A 17,630-nucleotide genomic window follows, 5' to 3' on the forward strand; every position below is an offset into this window, starting at 1 on the left:
TACTTGGTAATCTAAACCTCAAATACAGTGTTGTTCTTGGATACTACTCAAACCTTCAATAATATAAACCCTGAGAATGAAAGACAAGCAGATAGAGCAGCATCCAGACCTTGAGCTCTGCTTGCTGTGAAAGATTCAGGGCATTCAAAGGCGAAGTGTATCCCAGCAAAGTAGTAATTACTGAGCTCAACAGCCTATTGTTAGGATATTAAATTAAGGCCAAATAAGATACCTAACCCAACTGCCTCTTAAAAAGGAGTGACTCATACCCTAATTGATGTGAGAATCAAATAAATATTATGGAATCCCTTTAGGGGGAAGGAATTCCTTTAAATTTAAGTTCCATTTTAATGGAATTTGTTGAACCTCTTCAAAATTTTCCATAAATTGTCCAATAAAAAGCATGAAGTCTTGAAAGAGTTTAAATCATCTTTTAAAAAGGGATGGTGAAACTCTTTCCCTTTCCCTCCCACCACAAGAGAGGAGGAATGCAGTGCTATAAATTCCTCTGTAATTTTAACTATGAGGACCTGGATCTGCAGGAAAAAGGTCTAGTTAAAGAGTTCAAGCTGGCATAAAGCTGCCCAAAGCATACAAGGAGTTGAGTTTTCAAGAGTTCTCACCAGGGTGCAGTTGGATGGAGGGGCTTTACTGCAACACATTAAACAAATCAGTCTCAGAGTGAACATTTGTTCAGTTAGCCTGGGAGTTCGTTTTTTTTATGTCAGAGTATTTGTTTGGTCGTTTCTTTTCTCTAATTCACTTTCCAGGTTTTATTTTACTTACAAGTTGATTACTATTATACATAGACAATTGAGAAGGGTTTCTACTTAAATATTAGGCAATCCTGATTACTTTTGCACTGCAACTGGATCCCTTCCAACCATGTTGAGAGAGGGTTAGTGGAGGCCTCACTGTGAGGCAGTACGAAAGCCCAGTATTTGGCATCACGGAGCAGAATTTGAATTCTGTCTCTGCTGCATATTAGAGCTGTGTTTTTGATTAAATTGTCAGCATTTTGATTTTCTGCTGTCTCATCTTGAACAGGGGGGAAAAATATTTAGAGGACTATTGTGTGATTAAAAGAAGGAGTGTGTGCAGAGTAAGGTATATGGTAGGCACTCAAAAAAGTTTACTTTTCTACCACTATCTTTTTTACAGCACTGTTTTCTACCTTTTTCCTCCTTGAATATTGTTGATTTTTAGATTGAATGTGCCCATAGGTATCTTCCAGAGGCAAATTTTTCTTGCAAAAAAATAATGTATGCAATGCACAACCGTTAATTAAAATTACCAATTATATAAAGTGGTAAAACAATAAGAAAAAAAAAGACAATAGAAAAAAGACCTGCTCGGCCTCCAAATAATGTAGCAATCAGACATGACTCTTAAAATAACTGTCCTTAATGTATTCAAATAGATGAAAGACCAGACTGGGAATTTTGGGGGAGAGTCCTAGTAACTCTAAAAATTCCCCCAAAAAAGTTATAAAATTAGAAAATTTAATATCTGAAAGTAAGAACTCAATATATGAGGCTAAATGCAGATTAGACACAGCTGAAGAAAAAAATAGTAACTGGAAGATAGAGTAGAATAAAATATCTAGAATGAAACCCAGAGAAGCAAAAGAATGTAGAAAATGAAAGAGAGGGATCTAGACATAATAGTATACAGCAAGTTGGTCTCACATGCATAAAACTGGAATCCTAGAGAAAGGGAGAGAATAGGGCAAAAGCAATATTTGAAGAATTAATACCTGAGAATTTTCTCAAACTAGTTAAAGACACCAATCCTTAGTTTTAGGCTTTATACTTTATATTTCTAGGCATTATCTGGTTTTCTGAATGGCCATAAAGGGACCATATAATACAATGCATTAGCTCTGTTCTTTCCTTCATGGAATATTCCTAGGTGTGGTCCCTTCTTGCAAACCTTTTAAAGACGTTGTGTATGCCAGAAAGTAAACTCAGCTACTGAGCAGCCTACCATGTTTCCCAGCAGCTTGATGTAATAGCCAGTATGATAACGGATTCCATTCCATTTCTCACATGTTGCCTTGCCTCATTTTCCTTTTGCCTTACTCATATTACCCTGGGTTTGCACTTCTCGAACAAAGTTAGACCACTTTAAGGTGAGCCACAATGTCTGCTTTCTTGAGGATTGAAGCTGAGGACCACTATGAACCACGAGCAGTATAAATCAAAAGAAAGCTACATCAAGTACATCATAGTACAACTTCTGAAAACCAGGGAAAAGACCTTAAAGAATAGAGACATATTACCTTCAAAAGACTTTCACTCAGAACAGACTTCTCAACAGAACCAACAGAAGCCAAAATACAATGAATATCTTCACATTGCTGAAAGAAAACATGTAAAAACCTAGACTTTTATGCACATAAAAAAATCTTTTCCGAATAAAGGTGAAATAAATATATTTCACAGAATTCATAAATTGCAGACCAACACTCAATGAAATATTAAAGCTTATTTTTCAGGTAGGAGAAATAGGATCCTAGATGGAAGTTTGGAGATGGTAGAAGGAATATAGAGCTATAAGAGCAAAAATCTGGTAAATATATGGAAAATCTAAATGATTATTGTCTGAATATTTAGTGTATAAAATAATGGTGATAATGTCTTGGTGATTTAAAATACATATAAGTCCCAAAACAATAAATGTTGGCATGGATGCAGAGAGATAGGAACACTCATACACTGCTGGTGGGACTGCAAAGTAGTAAACCTCTATGGAAAGTAATATGGAGATACCTCAAAGAAATAAAAGTGGAACTACCATTAGATCCAGCAATCACCCTACTGGGCATCTACCCAAAAGAAAAAAAGACATTCTGCAAAAAAGACATCTGCACTAGAATGTTTATAGCAGCACAATTCATAATTGCAAAGATGTGGAAATAACCCAAGTGCCCATTTATACATGAGTGGATTAATAAAATGTGGTATGTGTATGCCATGAAGTACTACTTAGGCACAAAAAACAATGGGGTTTAGCACCTCTTGTATTATCCTGGGTGAGGCTGGAGCCCATTCTACTAAGTGAAGTATACTAAGAATGGAAAAACAAGCACATGAACTCACCATCAAATTCGTATTAACTGATCAATACTTATGTGCACATATGGTAGTAACATTCATCAGGTGTTGGGCAGATGGGAAAAGGGAGGAGGGAATGAGTATATTCACACCTAATGGGTATGGTGTGCACTGTCTGGGGGATGGACATGCTTGAAGCTCTCACTCAAGTGGGGCAAAGGCAACATATGTAACCTAAACATTTGTACCCCTGTAATATGCTAAAGTAAAAAAAAAAAAAGAAAAAATTAAAATAGATTTTAGGGAGGTGATTAAATGGCAATAATGTGTTCTATTGACTTTGCATTGTCTAGGATAGGGCAAAAGTGCCAGCTAACATTACACTCTAGTAAATAATGGATGTATATTCTAATCTCCCTTAACTTTGACACTAAAATCTGGCAATGATTCAAGAATGAAAAATTACAGACCAATATCACTTCTGACTGGTTTTTTAGGATTAAAAAAAGTCCTAAATGAAGCATTAGCATGTAATATCTAGAATCTATGAAAACAGATATCCACTAAGTTGTTCTTTACCTTTTGAAAAATAGTTGATATAAACCACCATGTTAACAGAGTAAGTAAATAAACCCATAGTTTATTTATCCAGTCTACTGTTGATTGATGTTTGAGTCATTATATTTCCAGCTGGGGAGTTTTAAATGTAAGGGTACTATAAATATTCTTGAACACAATTCTTGGTATCTCTTTTTGTTGTATATTAATCCAACAATGGAATCAATGGGCATAAAGTATATGGATTATCTACTATAATTTCAAGTAGTTTTCCAAATAGCTGTACCAATTTATACTCTTACTCACAACCAATTCCAGTAGTTCTACATCCTTGCCAACATTTGGTGATGTTGATGTTTTGATTTTTATCCACTCTGGTAAATATGTTGTGGTATGTTATTTGGTGTTAACTCACATTTTCCTTAAGACTAATGAGGTTTTTTTTTTAGGCATATTGGGTATTTCTTAGGCTTACTGGCCATTTGCTTATCTTCTAGGAAATGTTTCTTCAAGTCTTTCCCATTTTTTCATTGTTATGCATATTTTGCTTACCAATTTGTACTCATTCTTTATATATGTGGAATAGAAAAACCCTTTATCAGGTAAATTTATGGAAAATTGATACAAAAGATTGTTATGCAGCAATGAACATAAACTATAGCTACATACCAAAACATGCATAAATTTCATAAACACAATGTTAAGAGAAAATGTCAATTATAAAGGAACATATACTGCATGATTCTATTTATGTAACACTAAAAAACAGGCAAACTAAATTATAATGTTAGAATTCAGGGTTAGAATTACTTTCAAGAAAGAAGAAAGAATAACAATTAGAGGTAGGGGGTTTGTGGGAAAGTTTCTGTGGTGCCTACAATTTCCTGTTTCTTTGAGCAGGGTGGTGGTTTTCACTGGTATTTACTTTATAAAAATTCATTGAATGATACATCTATTTTTGTGGAATTTTATATATATATATGGTCATTCATATTAGAAAATTTAAAATACCACATTGAATATAGTTTATGGGTCTTTCAAAATGTACTAAGGAACCATTTTTATTTCCTTCATGTCTTATTTCTTTTTGCTTATAATTTTAATACATGCTTTAGCGATACATTAGCCGGGGTTGTGGGATAACCTAATTTAGAAACCAATAGGTATTCCAGGAGGAGCTGAGGGGTAGGCCTTGGACCACTGGAATTAAGAATCTTAAATACTGAGAATGGAAACTTTCTGTCCTCAGCTTATTGAGGGTCCTGGTGCTCAGGTGGGTTATAAGGTCATGGGAGAGAAAGCTTTCTTAACACCAGCAGTTCTGGGTAGTAAAAATGGCACCAAATAAGCGTCTTTGCTAGGACTTCTGATCCATGACTTAAATAGATTATTTCTAATTCTCACAACATTCCTTCAGGTTAGTGTTATCACCATTTCATGAGTAAAGAGAGTGAAGTTCAGAAAAGTTAAGTGACTTCCTTGGAGCATTCTATAATACAAGGTGGGATCTGAGCAAGTTATGGAAAAGCCAAAATGCAAATATATACACTGAACTGAGCCAGAGAGCAATAGTACTATAATCTTTAGTTTACCATTTATGCCCTATTGCCTAAGGTACAATATTTTAAAAATAAAAAATGTGTATTTTTTTACCTCTAGAAATTTAATTCAAGTCTATTTTTAAAAAGATTCCTTCGATGTCTCTATAGTCTCAAGCTTTTTCCCCCTCTTCTTCTTCTCCTTTTTTTCAATTTCAACAAAGATCTAATACACTGAACAAGTCAATAAGGAAAATAATCATAAAAGAAAAGTGGACGAAGAACATAGTCAAGGAATTCACGTAAATCATGCTTGTATAAATGCTTGATAAACATATACATGAAAACATGCAAATAATCCCTAAGTACAAATAAAAAGAAAATATTTTGCCTATCTGTTTACTAAAGATGGAAAGTATTCACAAAACTACTTTTGGTGAAGACTGGAGCAATGGCTTTGTCACATACTCTGTTGGGAATATAAATTGGTCAAATGTATCAAATATATCTTTAATATTCATGCCCTTGGAATCATTAATCCCATTCCTAGAAATCTACCTTAAAGAGACAATTGCATTAGAAGATAAAATATTCACCCATTCATTCAAGAGATGTTTTAGGGCAATAGAAGATAGAATGTGCTGCTTCTATGGGTGATCAGAAAAGGCTTCTCCAATAAAGAGTCATTTGAGCAGAGACTTTAAGGAAGCAGGGAAGCCAGGCGTAGATGTTCCTGCGGAAAGATGATTCTAAGCAGAGGGAAAAGTAGGTGCAATGGTGGGGACATGTTGGTGGATCTAATGACCAGGGAGGAGGCCGGTGAGACAGGCAGACTGAGGGGGGATGAAGTGGTGGATGCTGAGACGGGCGGGTGGGGATGAGAGCCACTCTCTGAGACCACACAGGGCTTGCTCAGCCATTGTAAAGCCAGTGGGGTTTCACTGTCACTGAGACAGGCAGAATTGGAGGGCTTTGAGCAGAACAGTGATGAGTTATGACTTGAATTGTTAAAGAATTTCTGGCTGTTGGATGGATAATATTCTGCAAATTAGCAAAAGCTTAAGCAGGAAGACTATTGTGAAACAAGGACAATAATCCATATGAGATATGATAGGGAAGAGGACGGTGTAGGTGGTTGAAAGTGGTTGAATTCTAGATATGTTTTGAAGGTAGAACCATCAGGATTTACTGATGGAGCAGATGTGAGTCATAAGAGAAAGGAAAGAGTCAAGGAGGACTGAGATCTGCGGCTGAGAAAAAGTATAATATGTACTGAGATGGGAAAGCCTGTGGGAAAACATGTAGGGCAAGGTTGGGTCAGAGAAATCAAGTGCTTTCAGCTTGTCAAGTTTGGGATGTCTATTAGACACCTAAGCAGAGATGTCAGACTAAGTAGTTGGGTTATGAATCTGGAGTTTAGAGTGAGGTCTATAATGGAGATACACATTTGGGAGTGTATGGATGGTATTTAGTACTGAGACCAGATGAGATCACTTAAGGAATGAATATACAGAGGGAAGAGAAAAGGCCTGAGATCTAAACGCTGGAATACTCCAAATTTTGAAAGTCAGGAAAATAAGGAAAAACGAGCAAAAGCATGTGAAAAGCAGTAGCCAAGAGAAAAAGGAGAAAACTTGAGAGATTGGTGTCTGGGAAGAAGACAAGTGAAAATTTCAAGACATAAAGAAATGATCAATGTGTCAAATGCTGCTCACAGGTCAAGAGTGATGAAGATGGAGGAGAGACCATTGGGTTTGACAACACAGAGGTCATGGTGACCTTGAGAGAATTGTGTGTGCAGGAATGTGGATGAAACTGGAGTGAGTCTGACAGAAGCAGGAGGAGATAAAGCAAGATGCAAGTATAAACAACTCTTTCAAGGATTTTAGGTGTGTAGGGGAAAAATTCCTTTGCCTTTTGAATATACAGAATACAGTTATAGTCAATGAATGTTTTAACATCCTTAACTACTAATTCTATCATCTGTGATTTCTTGGACAGTTTTAATTGATCGGTTTTTCTCTTTATTACAGATGGTGTTTTCTTGCTTCCTTGCATGCCAGGTAATTTTTGATCGGATGTCAGACATAAATTTCCTTTTTGGGAACTACATATTTTTGTATCCCTATAACTATTCTTGAACTTTTGTTCTGAGACACAAGTTACTGGTTATTTGATCCTTTTGAAGCTTGCTTTTAAGCTTTGTTAGGCAGAACCAAAGTAGCCTTTAATCTAACTTTGCTTAACTACTGAGGCAAAATCTTTCTGAGTACTCTACCCTATTGTTCTGTGAATTATGAGATTTTCCCACTCGGACTTGTGGGAATACAGCTGGAATACAAACAATTCCTGTTTCTGTGTGAGCTTCAAAGATTTTTTTTTCCTTTTCTCCTTTTGGGTGGTTCTTTCCTGGGCTATAGATAGTTTTCTTATATGCATGTACTAATCAATACTTAGTTCAAGCCTCAAAGGGCCCATCTCCAGATGTCTGGAGCTACTTTCTGTGTAGCTGTTTCTTCCCCATTCCGATGTCCTGTGAATTATACCATCTTAGTCTCCCCTCTATGTCACCCCACTATGTCACCTCAATTCAGGGAGATTGTGTCCCTGCTCCTTGTGCTGCAGCCTGGAAACTCTTTGCAAGCAGTAAGTTATGGTAATCATAGGGCTAACTCCTTAGGTCTCCCCTCTCTTAATGATGATTACTTTAGCTGTCTGAGATCCAGTTTCTGAAACCCATTGTATCATATATTTTATTTTGTTGTTGTTGTTGTTATTATCTGCTTTTTGTTGTTTAGGGCTGGTACATATCTCTGGTTCCTGTTAGTTCATTTTGGCTGGAAGCAGATATCAAATGTCTTTATTTTTATTGTACCCTTTTATGTTTTCTATGAGTGAAATAAATCTAACATATGTCTCTGTGTTGCACTGAGTTGGAATCATCTACCTATCTATTAACTAGTGGAAAGTATTCTAAGTGAAGTCATAGTACTTTGAAAGACTGGAAAAGTCTTCATGCGATTGACCTGTAACACAGATTTTCTATATTAAGAGCAGATATTCCCATTCCTTTCTCCTCCTCAGCTCCTCCAAAACATTCACCTATTACTCTTGGACAAATACATGAAACTTGAGCTTCATTTGATTCTTAGTGAACCAGATGATCCACTTAAACTATATTACATAGGTCCAGATTCCAGCCATAAAACAAGCAAAACTTACAAAATGTTTTAGAAAGAAAGCTTTAACTCAACATCTAGAGTCTGCTAGGGACTGCACCAGGAGCTGTCACATGTATTGTCTATTGACATTTCATGACATCTCTATTAGATAGGTAGCATTATCCCTATTTCATTTTCACTGATATTCATGTCAAATCCCCAAGTAGGTAATAAGTGCTCCATGTGTGGCAGTTATTACTGCAATGCTTGGTAATGAGTTAATGTTAAATAAGCAAAGTTATGTTTTTATTTTCTACACCCGAATGAAAAATGAGCATGATGATGCCAAAATTACCTCAAGGAGAATCTGAGGTGACAAGTCCTACGGTAAAAGTTTAGTGTGTATTCATGCCCCAACAATCTGGATCCTATTTACACTTACCCTGCTGCCATTTTTCAGGGGAGCTAGTTCCAAAAAGAGTTAATCCTTCCTCTAAGGGAGTTTATTCTCTCTTCGCGTCTTTTTTCTTTCCACTGAAGAAACAGGTCCATTAATCATCATTTTAGATCAAGGTTATGAAAGACTAAGCGGTTCCAACTTGAGACCTGATGAAGTCTGGCAAACCCAGTCCAATTTCCAGGACAGCTCTGAGCACAGTGCACCTGCTTGTACCTTCACCTGAACTCGGAGTTTGCCAAATCCACTCACTCAGACTTTGCAGGGATGAGCGCCAGGACTAGGGTGCCTCAAACCCTACACAGGCTTTTTTGTTTGTAGGACTTGCTGCATGCACACTTACAGGCATTGCAACTGAGGCACAGGTGGTCCTTGAGTGAGTTGGATAACTTGAGCCGTATTTCCTTCTTTATTTCTCTTCCCCTGGATTCAGGATGGGCTCCTCCTCTTCCTGCTTTTCACTGCTACTTGTCTGCCACAGTTTCTAGTTCAGCGAGGTTACAGAAAGTAAGGATGGGTTCATTATGGAGAATAGCCTAATCCCTGTTTGCATGTTGCCTAGTTAATAACACATTGACTGAATCAAATGAAAGGGAACCTCTCTTAAGGAGGCCAAGAGGCAGGCTAAAATCTTTCTCACATTCCACTTCACCCCAAGTAGCTGCCATAGCTACTGTTTCTACGTGGAAGGCCAGTCTTAGTTTTATTTGCAATCTTTAAAGTATAATCTGATATCTCATATACATTTCCTTTCTGGCTCATATTTAAAAATTAATTAGCACTTATTGTGGGCTTATGAGGTGGCTCGATGCTGAGTAAGTAGTTTCACAAATTCTTTATATCTCATTAAGCCACAAAGACAACTTTGCGAAGTAAATATTTTAATCCTCACTTTAGAGATAAGAAAACTGACACTCAAAGAGGTTAAGTGACTGTTAAAGTCCCCCTAGTAAGTCACAGAGCCAAGATTCTAACCTCCATCTGGTTCTTTCCAGTCCACACAGTTTGGGAGCAAAAGTAATTAATATGAAGATTCACAAGCTGTGTGCATTAAGCTGACCACTTGTGCGCAGCAGGTCTATTATAAGATCATTATATTTTTTAAGTACAGGATTATACACACAGTTTGCAGTCAGATACATACAGAGATCAAACTACTTAGTTTGTAGTGCTTTGATCTTAGCCAAGGAAAGACCTTCTCTGAATTCACAGAGCAGATTGTGTGGCATACATAATCCTTGCAGGTAAATATAGAGAGACAGAGGATGTTAGCAAACTTCTTAAAACTAGGTTTGTGGAGAAAATATTTGGTTATACAACACAAGCTTTATTACATTAAAGGAATAGTTCGACTTAGGTAAAAATACTACGATAGGATGACTTCATGGTTGTTCATAAATGCAGTTAGCGTCCTTATTGAGCATGTGCTATTTTCCCTGCATGAAGAAATCTTGGTGCTATTTTAACCTTTTCCCATTCCACTTGCTTTTTTACATCTTTATTTTTTTGGGGGGGGGGAGTTGATGCTTGTTAGAGACAAAGTCAGAGGAAAAAGCTGTAGATACTTGCATGGGCTTTGGTTGCCTAATCTGTATGGCAGTGTACAGCTCAGGGAAATTCCATCTAGGCATGTCTGTGAGCCAAGTGCTTCAGGAAAATGTTAGATTTACTGAGAAGGCCATGTTCTGTTTTTCTTAAGTTGAGCTTAAAAAGGTAGAACAACTTGCAAGTATTTTATACTTCTTTATAATGCTTTGAAATTGACAAAAGTAATATGTTATGAAATAGTTCAAATAAATCAGAAGTATATCTCAGAAGGTTTATCGCACCACTAGGCCCTCCCTCCTTGTTCCTCTGTCAACTTTGCTCCCTTCCCCAGAGATCACCTGTGTTAACAGCATCGGGTAAAACATTCCAGCCATTACTCCTCCTAGCAACTCACAAACCACCCCCCACACACACACACAAACAAACACCAACACGACACATATCATTAAATCAGACCTTGTTATTCATTATAATGCATCCACACAGTGTTGATTGGTTTATATACTTTACCATAAAATCTATTAACCATCTCCCTCTCCGAAAAAGTTTTGAAGGGGTTCCGATGAGCAAATCTCCTGAAAGATCTCAGAAAGTTCAGATGGATCACCTGAATCATTTGGTCCATTTGCTTTTATGACTCAGCAGGTGAGTTAAGACGTTCCAGTGTTTTATCCAACTGCAGCATTGTTTTGTCCTTATATTCTTGGTTTTGGTGATTTATAAGCTTTCTTGTTGTTGCTACTGCCGTTGTTGTTGATTAGGAAGAACTGAGATTAAAGTTGTACCTATCATGGTTTATTGCGTATGTTTTTATAGAGAGCTGGATCTAAAAGGTTGATGTCTTCTGGGTATATTGGACTAAAATGGACCATTCTAGAAAGTGGCTGTGCTGAAATGGTTACCAGCAATGGCTCTGTCATCAGAGTCAGCCCCTCTGCTCATTGGCTATGTGACTTAATTCTTTCATTTGCTTATGCCACAAATCTCAGTCATCCTTGATGTTTCTCTTCCTCTCACACCTCACACTCAATAAACCCTTGGCCTTTACTTTTCATGTTCTGACTGCTTCCTCCCATCGCCACTGTTGCCACTGTTATCTGAGGCACCAGCATCATCTCTTGCCTACATTTCTACCCTCACTTCCCAACTAGCCTTGCAGCTTCTCCCTGAGCAACCCTACCGTTTATCCTTAGCCCAGTCCTGCAGTGATTCTCAAACTTGGTGCTCTGACAGGGGTCCTCAAACTTTTTAAACAGGGGGCCAGTTCACTGTCCCTCAGACCGTTGGAGGGCCATTGGAGAGTGTGGCAAACATTCCACACATGCGCACTGTGGGCCCAGGACAAGTTGGCTGCTAAGCAGGACAGGCAGCAGTGGCAAAAACACCCAGTGGGCCAGATAAATGTCCTCAGCAGGCCACATGTGGCCCAAGGGCCATAGTTTGCGGACCCCTGGTAGAAGCATCAGCTTTACCTGGGAGCATGTTAGAAAGGCAGAATCCCAGACTCTGCTCCAGACCTTCAGAGTAAGAATCTTCATCTTAACAGGATCTCCAGGTAACACAAGACTCTCTGTGGTGAAAGATCATTAAACCAAAACATAGAAAACAAAACAAAATATACTTTGAATTATCACAAACTAAAACTTTGGTAAAATGCAATAAAATGAATTCCCCCCAAATAAAATTTAAAAACACACAAAAAGATATAAAAAAAAAAATCTATGTCCCAATTTCATATTATTTGCTTCAAATTAAATGTCGCTGTCAAACCACTGTAGAAGTTTCTAAATGTTTACTCCCAACGTCAGGACTAAGCTTTTCCCAGAGCAGTTTATGGACTGGTACCTGTCCAAGGACCACTTCCTGCTCTCTCTTCTCTAGATACTCTGTCCTTGTTGTCCCCAGACCTCACGGTTGTGCTCCTCCACTGCAGAACTCTGCCCTGGCCATAGTTCCCTGTGCCTGGAGCTCTTGTTCCTAATTAGCCACATGGCTACATCCATCGCTTCTTCACGTCTTTGCGCAATTGTCGCCATTTCGTGGTTTTTGTTCTTGGTCTTCCTACTGTTTGAAATGTTCTGACTTTTTTTTTTTTTACCTGACTTCTTTATTCCTGAAATATCAATAATTGAATTTCTTCATCTATTAAGTAAAGATAATAATAATGTCAACAACATAGGGTTGTTGTTAGAATTCAATAAAATTATATTTTTAAAGAACTTAAAGCAATATGCCTAATACATATTAGTATTATAAAGTATTAAATACTGTTAATAAGTAGAATAATTTAAATACATAGGAAAAGGTATGCTCTCTGAGGCTAATTATGGTTACACCCAGGGAGGAGTGTGGAATTGGTGGTGAAACTTAAAAGATTACATGTGTTTCACTTATACAGTTCTACCTAGTTTAAATTTTTTACAATGGATATTGTTACTTTTACAATTAATGAAATAAAATAAAACGGATGAAGGAAAAACACTCTTTTTGTTGTTGTTCTACTACTTCTATCCTATTTCTCCAAAAGGACATATATTTGAAAGTAAATTGTCATAATTATAATCATCAAACAGCATTAAAAATAACAACTTATGTAATATTTACAATATACTTGGCTTTGTGCTGATTGCCTTACCTTCATTATTTCATCTACTTTTTTTTATCCCAGATTTCATTCATTTTTATTGTTTTTACGTAAGTATTGTGCTAGTTATCAATTTATTGCCTCTTTGCTCTAAATTTACTCTTTGATACTTGCTCTGTGAAAATGGATGAAGCTCCTTCAAGAATTTCTCCTTCAAAGTGAGCATGAGGTTAAGCTTTCTGAGCAGGGATATTGCAAGAGGAAGGGACTCTCATGTGGCTCCCAGCTGTCACACAGAGGGTTTCAATGTGGCACCAAAGAGTGGCTTCCTGCTTGCCTGTGACTGCAGCCCAGCTCTGGCCCTGTAGACCAGTCAACTTCTTTGCCATCCAATCGGTTCAGCTCTACCTTCTCCAATGACGTCTGAACCCCAGCCTTGGGAAGAGTGTCCCCTTCCAAGACGGTTCTTCCATAGGTAATGTCCCTCAGGCTTAGGGTAACATATAAAGTTCTCTTTTTTCTTATAGCTACTCTCATGATAGTGCAACGATATTTCATATTAAACTTCCCAATTTAAATCACTGTGTAGTTTCTAACTCTTGATTGGAGATAAACCATTATAATATTTTTTCTCTTTTTATTCTTGTTATAATTTATATGAAATAAAGTATACAGGTGAACTCAGTGAATTTCCATACATGCACATATGTGCCCACACGTGTAAGCACACACCCCTGTGACCTATGCCAAGATTAATGTATAAAACATTCTCTTTACCCCAGAAAGGATCCCTCTTAACCCTTCCCAGTCTATATAGTACCCTTCCTACAAAGGAAACCAATATTCTAATTTCTATCATCATAGATTAGTTTTTCTTATTCTTGAGTCATGTAAATTGAATCGGAATATGCGTGCTTTCATGTCTGGCTTTTTTTCTCTCCACATGTCTTTTAGACTCATTCATGTTTATGTCTATCAGTAATTTGTTCTTTTCATTGCTATGTGGTATTTCAGTGTATGCATGCATCACAATTTATTTGTCCATTCTTGTTTTTTTGTTAGATATTTTTTTATTTCAGAATATTATGAGAGTACAAATGTTTAGGTTACATATATTGCCTTTGCATCACCCAAGTCAGAGCTTCAAGCATGTCCATCCTCCAGATGGTGTGCACCACCGTGAATATACCCATCTCTTCCTCTCCCTCTTACTTGGCCAATACCTGATGAATGTTACTACCATATGTGCACGAAAGTGTTGATCAGTTAATATCAATTTGATGGTGAATACACGTGGTGCTTGTTTTTCCATTCTTGTGATACTTCACTTAGTAGAATGGGCTCCCATTCTATCCAGGATAATACAAGAGGTGCTAGTTCACCATTGTTTTTGTGGCTGAGTAGAACTTCATGGTATACATATAGCACATTTTATTAATCCACGCAGGTATTGATGGGCACTTAGGTTGTTTCCACATCTTTGCAATTGTCAATTGTGCTGCTATAAATATTCAAGTGAAGATGTCTTTTTTATAGCATGTCTTTTCTTCCTTTGGGTGCCCAGTGCTGGCTCAAATGGTAGTTCTACTTTTAGCTCTTTGATATCTCTCTGTATTACTCTACATAGAGGTTGTATTAGTTTGCAGTCCCGCCAGCAGTGTATGAATATTCTTATATGTCTGCATCCACACCAACATTTCTTGTTTTGAGAATTTTTGATAAAAGGTATTCTTACTAGAGTTAGGTGACATCTCATTGTGATTTTGATTTGCATTCCCTCATGACTGGAGGTGTTGAGCATTTTTTCATATGTTTTTTGGCCATTAGTCTGTTTTCTTTTGAAAGTTTCTGTTCACATCCTTTTTCATGAGGTTGATTTTTTCTTGTTGATCTTCTTGAGTTCTATATAGATTCTAGTTATCAGTCCTTTATCAGATGTCTAGCATGTGAATATCTCCCATTTTGGAGGTTGTCTATTTGCTCTCCTGATAGTTTCCTTGGCTGTTCAGAAACTTTTTAATTTGATCAGGTCCCATTTATTTACTTTTGTTGTTGCTGTGATTGCCTTTAGGGTCTTCTTCATAAATTCTTTCCCTAGGCTGATGTCTATAAGAGTTTTTCCGACATTTTCATCTAGAATTCTTATGGTTTCATGCCTTAAGTTTAAGTCTCTTATCCATTATGAGTTGATTTTTGTGAAAGGTTAAAGGTGCAGATCCTGTTTCAGTCTATCCATGTGGCTATCTAAATTTCCCAGCATCATTTATTGATTTGGGATTACTTTCCCGAGTTTATGTTTTTGTCTTCTTTGTCAAAGATTAGATGGCCATATGAGGATGGTTTTATATCTGAGTTCTCAGTTCCGTTCCATTGCTTTATGTCTCTGTTTTTGTGCCAGTATCATGCTGGTTTGGTTACTATAGCTTTGTAGTATAGCTTGAAGTCTGGTAAGTTGATGCCTCCCAATTTGTTCTTTTTGCTTAATGTTGCAATGGATATTTGGGTTGTTTCCCATTTTTTATAATTATGAATAAAGCTGCTATACATATTATGGTAAAAGGTATTGGTGAACATATGCAGTCATTTCTTTTGGGAATATACCTAGGAAGGACATATCTGGGTCATAAAAATAGGCTTATATTTAGCTTTAGTACATAATTCCAGTTTTCCAAATTGATTGAACCAATTTGCACTTCAACCAATGTTTCAGAGTTACAGTTGCTTCATAGTTTTACTAACACTTCCTGCTGTTCATCATCTTTCTTTTTAATAAAATGTATTTTTAGAATGGTTTTAGATTTATAGAAAAAATCACAAAGATAGTATAGAGAGTTTCCATAAACCCCACACCCAGTTCCCCCATTATCAACATTTTACATTACTATGGTACATTTTTTATAATTAATGGACCAATATTGATACATTATCATTAACTAAAGTCCATATGTATTCAGATTCCTTTAGTATTTGCCTAATGGCCTTTTTTCTTCCCTGAGACCCCATCCAGGATGCCACATTATATTTAGCTGTTGTATCTCCTTAGACTCCTCTTGGTTATAACAAGTTCTCAGACCTGTCTTGTTTTTGATGGCCTTGTTAGTTTTGAGCAATACTGCTTATGTATTTTGTTAAATGTCCTCTTGCTAGAATTTGCCTGCTGTTTTTCTCAAGATTACACTGAAGTTATGGGTTTTGGAGACAAAGATCACAGGGGTAAAATGCCATTTTATGAACAGCTTATCAAGGGTATATATTATCAACATGACTTATCACTGTTGATGTTAACTTGAGCACTTGGCTGAGGTAGTGTTTGTCAGGTTTCTCTACTGTAAAGTTATGTTTTTCAACCAGCTGCTCATTCCCTGTACTGTGGGAGGGAAGTCATTCTGCAGAGCCCACGTTTAAGGAGTACAAACTTAGACTTCACTTCATTGAGAGTGGAGGATCCACAAATGACTTGTAATTCTTCTGTGTGGGAAATTTATTTCTTCTTTCCCATTTACCTATTTATTCAACCATTTATTTATATCAGTATGGACTCATGGATATTTATTTCATGCTAATCCAATTACACTGTTTTTTGTTTGTTTGTTTTACAGTTCCTTACTTTCTGCTTTCTGGCACTACAAGATATTTGGACTCATTTTTGTATATTTCCTGCCCTAGTCTTAGAGTCAGCCATTTCTCTAAAAGCTCTGGTTCCTTTTGATGGAGAATGGTATTAAAAACCAAGATTTGGGTTTTAGGTGTGCTCAATCCTACTGGTGTGTGGTCAGTCTTTCTGACTTTAGCCATTCTTGTAGGTGGTCAGGGTCACCTCATTGGGATTTTAATTTTCTTTTCCTGATGAAGAATGAAGTTGAATACCTTTTACATGCTATGTAGTTATTTGTATAACCTTATTTATGAAGTATTTGTTCAAATTTTTGCCCACTTTTCTTGCTCTTCTTGGTTTAAAAAATTGAATTGTGGGACTCTTTCATATTCTGAATATAATAAATTTTTGTCAAATACACACACATATCAAGATAATGCAAATTTCTCTAAATTTGTGGCTTGCTAATCTACTTTTTACTTAATTTGATTTAAATTTACATATAGTGAACTTGACTCATTTTGATGAATGTGCTTATTGATATATTAGGGCTTAAATCTGTTATGTTATTATTTGTTTTCTGTTTGTTTCTTCTGTCTCTTTTTCCTTGGTTTCTCTTTTATTGTCTTCCTGAAAGTTACATGAACATTTTTTGTATTCTATCTTTATTTTCAGAATGTTTAAGTACATCAATTTGTATAGCATTTTTAGTGATTGCTCTAGTTATTGCAATACACATGTTTTTAACTTAATATAGTCAAGTGGTATCAGTGTTTTACCACTTCAAGCAAAGTGTAGAATTGTTACTTTTATTTAATTTCCTTTACTTCCCCACTATTTAAATACAATTGCCTTAAGAATTTTCTCTACAAACATTGAACGCCCTATCAAATCATGTAATAATTTTTGCTTCAGCCATCAACTATGATTTAAGACATTCATGAAAAGGGTAATTTATATTTGCTATTATATTTATACCTCTATTTTTACACATTGCAAAATGTGTTATTTTCTGAGGTTCCATGCCTTCTTCTTCACTTCATTTCTTCATGGCATTTTACTTCTGTTTAGAAAACTTCTATTATCCATTCTTTAAGCATAGATTCATTAGTGATAAATCTTTAAAAAAATTT

This window comes from Microcebus murinus, chromosome 8 (genome assembly GCF_040939455.1).
Source record: "Microcebus murinus isolate Inina chromosome 8, M.murinus_Inina_mat1.0, whole genome shotgun sequence".
NCBI classification, from domain to species: Eukaryota; Metazoa; Chordata; class Mammalia; order Primates; family Cheirogaleidae; genus Microcebus; species Microcebus murinus.